Genomic DNA, 6,307 nt, shown 5'->3' with positions numbered 1-6,307 from the left:
GGGGGCAAACACTTTTTCACACAGGGCCATGTAGTTTTGGATTTTGTTTACCCTTAATAATAAAAACCTTAATTTAAAAACTGCATGTTGTGTTTACTTGTGTTATCTTTTACTAATATTTAAATTAGTTTGATGATCTGAAACATTAAAGTGTGACAAACATGCAAAAAAATAAGAAATCAGGAAGGGGGCCAACATTTTTTCACACCACTGTATGTCATGTATTAAAATATATTTGTAGTTACACATTTATAATGATAAAGTTGGAATTTAGTACATTTAAAATATATTAACTTGAAATATTAGTCTAAGTAACACACTACAGTTAAACAGTACTTTAGTATGTTAGTCAACACATCAAAATAAGTGTGCCCCTTTTAAGCACGACAAAAGTGTATTAAGACACAAGGATTTAAAATGTACTTTAAAATAAAACTTTTAATTTGACTAATATAAAGTGAACTGAAGTGTGTTGAGAAACACAGTCATGAAAGTCAACTCTCTTTAAGTACACTTAAGTGGCCTTTTATTTCTCTAATATGATATTATCTGTAAGTACAGTTTTTTTAAAAATGTAGTTTACCTTGAATGCAATGGATGAGAGTGTCTTCCACATTTTTTACAGGTTTTGTGACATTCGCTAACTGCTTTTAACTCTGTCATATTTGTGTCTTGAGTTTCAGAAAATCAATTATGGCAACACACGTTTTGTACTTCCACACTCACCATTTAACAGACATTTTTATTAGCCCAACTACATTTCATGAATCGTAAAGAATGAAATGTCTAGCCAAAGGCAAAATAGTGGTAAAGCAATTGCTTTCTCAGGATTAAGACATTTAAGGTACTGCAAGCAATATTTTGTTGATTTTTTTTTTCCATTCATCATCTGCAATATGATAATTTAAAAAAAGGTGTTTGTAATTAGATGCTCAATAGAAGAATATTCACTAAATTGATCAAATTAATGCGCAACAGCACTCGCCACATGTCTGCACAAGTGTCATTTAGTTTTGTGCAGTTTTGAGATTGTTAACTCAAGTTCAATGTAAAAAGTGATTTCTTCTTCTAATGAGACATATCTGACCTATTTAGTAGCAATATTACAACAAATCCTTGATTTTTCTCTCTATGTAACAGTTATACATGCATGCATATTTCATGTTCAGTCTATTCTTATTGCTATATGAATGCCTTGTAAATGCATTGTTTGATCTAATCACATTACAGAGCTTTTTATTTCACTGTTACAATGATAACATCCCTTCCATAAAATGACCAGGTCTGGGTGTTTTTAAAGTAACATTGGCTTTTATAAGTGTTATTATAATCTGAAATAATACATTTCTCTGTCATGGCTAATGGCTGCTGACGTCAAACAAGGCGACAAAACGTCAAAGCTCTAGGCAAAGCATTTTCTGAATAAATGAACAAAACTGCCCAGTACAAGTACAACAGACCTTCTGTTTCTTATTCAATACCATTTGCTTAACTGTGATGTCAGCCATTTTTAAAGCCAAGAACGGGATGTGCTCATGGCCAAAGCTATGCTGTACATTTTTAAAATTTGTGGCATGCACACCAAACAAATGTCCTCTACAAAGGACAAACATGATTTCCTTGGAGATCAAAACATATACAGCCGATAATACTCAATCATTTCTCAGAACGCAGAAAGGAAGGTCCCTATTTCTCCTCCTTCTCCTCCTCATCTTCAGTCAGCTGACTGGAGTTACACTGGCTCACTTATGAGTCACCTTCACAGTCTGGATTTTGCCTGCAGGCTTTATCAGTGTGCGTTAAGGCAGCGGTGTACCGAGAGGCTCTTTCATGAGGGTCTGATGAATCCCCTGCAGACCTTGAGGACACATGAAAGCTCCAGTCCTGAGAAAACGGACACACACTAATTACAGTGAAATCGATCATAGCGAATGATTCCAACCAATTTCCTTCCATTATTTATGCTTCTGAATATGATTATCTGATACTCTATCGGGTCCCGAATACCTAAACTGGGGTTAACAATTAATCATGCATTTACTCATCCTAAAAGTGTTCAAGTTTCTTTCTTCTGTTTACATAAACATATTTTGAAGAATGTTGGTAACCAAACAGTTGCTGGTTCCCATGGACGTCCATAGTTGACCAACATTCTTCAAAATATCTTTCTTTGTGTTCAGCAGAATAAAGAAACTCATACAAGTTTGGAACAAATTTAAGGTGAGTAAATGATGACAGAATTACAATTTTCTTTAGTGAGCTATTACTTTAAACTGCAGGTTCACGAACAGAAACACTTATAAAATGACCCAGGTTAACTATTTCAAGAGGCTAAGAACTGTGAACATTTGGCACCAAAATGTTCCGTAAAGAGCTAAAAATTCTGTATTACAAGTGCGAAACAGCATATGAGGGGCTTAGAACAACAATAACCCAGGGTTAAGCACAGTATGAAAAGACCTTATGCATGTATTTATTTTTTTTTATGTTAGGGAAATCAATGCTCACCAAAACTATTTGTTAGCAGCATTCTTCAAAATATCTTCAATTGTTTTCAACATACAAGTTTTGAAATGAGACGAGGATGCATAAATGATGACAGAATTTTATTTTTCTGGTGAATTATCTCTTCAGTCCATATACACATTGAATAAGCAAGTGTTTATGACAGCATCTTTTACAGCCTAATGCACATTATTCTACAAGAAGCCGTTTTATAACTCTTCTCACGGTTGTCATATGATGAAAATAAGAACCACAAAGCAGTACTGTGCATGTGATTGAATGTCATGGAAGGATTTTTTTGCTCATTACACATGCATCCAGAGCTTCAGCTTTGTGAAGTGGTTCAAAGGTACCTCTAGTCATCTCTTGAAGAGGTGAAAGTTCATTGCTTCATAGAAAATTATCTTTAGAAAACAGAAGGGAAACAACATATTCTCTCCTGCACGTATTAAAAAACGGCTCTTATAAAAGCAACAGTTATTCTAATCCTTCATCAGCATTCATGCGTTCTTGTTTTCCCAGCCCGCTGTCAAGCTTTTAATAAGCGGTCAGCAAGGCAACTAATTAATTATACTGATAATTTTCTGCTGTGCTGATGCTGTTGTAATACGATGAAGTGATTCCATCAACTTCCTTTGGGATCCTTTTGGTTTCCTTTGTGTGAAGCCAATTACTCATATTGTGCGCGTGGTGATGTACAAGTTTCCATCAAATGATTCTGGCTCATGGTCAACACATTGTCTTCTGTCATTGTGAAATGTAATTCATTTGGTTACGTAGGAAATTAATTATGTTTAGGAACGCGAGGGTCATTATCTTTTAAATGCGCACTTATATATATATATATATATATATATATATATGAAGTTTGTTCATAATTCTTAATAATGTGCAATTGACCATTAGTGTTTAAAGGGGTCATATGATGTTGCTAAAAAGAACATTATTTTGTGTATTTGGTGTAATGAAATGTGTTTATGCGGTTTAAGGTTCAAAAAACACATTATTTTCCACATACTGTACATTATTGTTTCTCCTCTATGCTCGGCACGTTGATTTTTTACAAAGCTCATCGGTCTGAAAAGCGAGGTGTGCTCTGATTGGCCAGCTATCCAGTGCGTTGTGATTGGCCCGAATACCTCAAGCGTGTGACGGAAATGTTACGCCCCTCATCATACTGTTGATGATGCCCTGTCCGGCCAGAACGACGATACAAAAACATTAAAACCCATTATAAACGAGGCATTGGTTTCGGGCCAGTTGACAGACCTGGACACTTGATTTATTGATTTTGTACAACCATTTTAAAAAAGTTTGGTTTTCTATGCCCTTGTTAAAACTAAGTGTGTTTATTTGTATTGAATGTGCACTTGTAGTTTTAATTCAAATATTAAAAGTGTACTTTAAAAAAATATTGCAGATAATATAGTATGAATAAAATAGAAGGTCATTTAACCTTTTGCCTTACTGAAGTCGATTTTTTTTTTGACATTATGAAATAATGAGTCATAACTCGAAGACTGTAGCAAGGAGAGTCAAAAGGTTGGTATCGTTTGATAGAAATCTTTCTGTACTTTCAGTGGGAAAAAAATGATTTCAAATGATTTAATTTGGACATTCTCCTGCTGAGAAATATCTGATAAAAATGTAAGAAAAAATTTGAGTGCTCAAGAGAATGTCTTATTTGACATTCAATATCTCAGGACAGAAATAAGGTAGGAGGAAAAATGTTGATGATGTTCCCCAGCATGTTAGCTGTATCTGTTTCACATTTTGTGGTGATAGCATAAAGTATCCAAAAGTTAAAGTATTTTGTAACAAAACAGGCCTTTTTGTTTAGCTCTTGACTCCCTGAAGGATTTTTTAAAAACTGTTTTCTGAGTGCCATACACAAAAATAATGACTAGCAAGAAGAGTCAAAAGGTTTCTATATTTTTATGGGAAAGGTTTCTATATTTTTATGGGGAAAAAAAATCTTTGCATCTGAATATTCTCATGCTGAGAAATAGGTGATAAAATGTAAGAAAAATTAGTGTGGTCAAGGGAAATTTTTCATATCATTCTTATTTGACGTTCAATATCTCATGAAAAAAATAAGGTAGGAGAAAAATTATTTTTTGGCGATGTTCCCCAACATGTATGCTGTATGTGAATTACATTTTGCGGTGAAGTAATCAAAAGTTACAGCATTTGGAACCAATGTAGCCCTTCACAGTTTTGAAATTGTTGTTTTGAATTTGAAGTAATGCCTCACACAAGTTTAGACAAAGCCCTTGTTTTATTCTATTCAATGAGACCTTTCAAATGACATATGACACATGACTATCTGAGCTGTATGATGTTTCTGACATATTAGAGTAGGCCTACATGGCACAAATTTTTTTTCTTAAATTATGAAAACATTTTTTTCTATTTATCCGCAAATAACTCAGCACTACTTAGGAGTTAATCAAAGTGGCCACATGCATTGTAAAGGCCAGACTCCAAGCTTTCAAGTGACACCTATTTTGTGTTGATTAAGGCAGATATTTTGAAAAAGATGCTTATTATTTTTTTCTTCGCTAGGGGGCGCCCGCCGGCGGTACACTGCGGTTTAGAGGTCTGCAACTGCGGGACCCGAACGTAATTTTTGTGCCGTGGGATTAAATTCCCGAATAAAACGCGGTAGAGGTCGGTAACTCTGCTGTAATTTGAACGGGAGTGTACTTATGTGAACGTTTTATGACTATAGCTGTGTCTCAGTGCTGCATTCTATGAAAGCTGAAACTTAATGTGTCACAGAGGCGGAATTAAGGCTGTCCCATTTCAAAGGCTACTTCAAACGCAGCTTCAAAATGCATCCTTAATTTCCCAGGCCACAAAGATTAATTGTATGACAGGTTTTTATTTTTGTTTTTTTGAGAGAGAAAATCCCGGATTGCATTTACCAATGGACGTTTTGGTAGGGCAGGTTATGAACTCTTTGTCATACTCTCTTATCATGCATCTTTCTTGTGTCACAAACATCTTATTTAAAATACAGATTATGTTATGTGCCCTCTAGAAGCTTGCGTTCTGCAAGTGAACGGCATATTATTGTGCCATCTCAAAGAGGCATTAAAAATCACTTTCACTGACTTTTACATCAACTGTTCCCTCCTGGTGGAATGACCTGCCCAAATCAATCAGAGCAGTCCTTAGCCATCTTCAAGAAACGACTAAAAACACATCTGTTCCACCTTTTTTGTTAGTTTTGACTGCTTTTATTGTCCTCATTTGTAAGTTACTTTGGATAAAAGTGTCTGCTAAATGACTAAATGTAAATGAAAATGTAAAAAGTAGACTGTTTGCTTCTCTTTTCAGTGCATTCGCAGGTAACAACAGCTTTGTGAACCGAAAGACACTGCGTGTCTGGCAGCTAGTTTTGCACATATTAAATCTAACAACCTGCCTTGCATACACCCTAAGTACTTCATTAAACGGTTGTTTTTGATTAAAAGCACATCACGAGATCACATATCCAGACTCAGTGTGCTGTTAAGGACCGCTGTCCGTGAATGATATGTAGGTTCAGACCGCAGCTTTGCTTCATTTATTTTATGTTCAGGAAACTTCATCAACCCAGCAGTGCATGTTTAATGATCTAGTGCCTGATGCCACATTGATAATGATTCCTTTCAGTCTAGTGTCACAGCACTGAGACACATCCACAAAGAGAAGGTCATACAAGCTGGAATAAATCTAATTGATTTTACCCAGTATACAGAGGCGTTGAGTTACAGATATATACAGTGGGGCAAAAAAGTATTTAGTCAGCCACCAA

Source organism: Sinocyclocheilus grahami, unplaced genomic scaffold, assembly GCF_001515645.1.
Source record: "Sinocyclocheilus grahami isolate Dianchi unplaced genomic scaffold, SAMN03320097.WGS_v1.1 scaffold1083.1, whole genome shotgun sequence".
Classification (NCBI taxonomy): Eukaryota; Metazoa; Chordata; class Actinopteri; order Cypriniformes; family Cyprinidae; genus Sinocyclocheilus; species Sinocyclocheilus grahami.
This window is presented reverse-complemented; position numbering follows the sequence as displayed.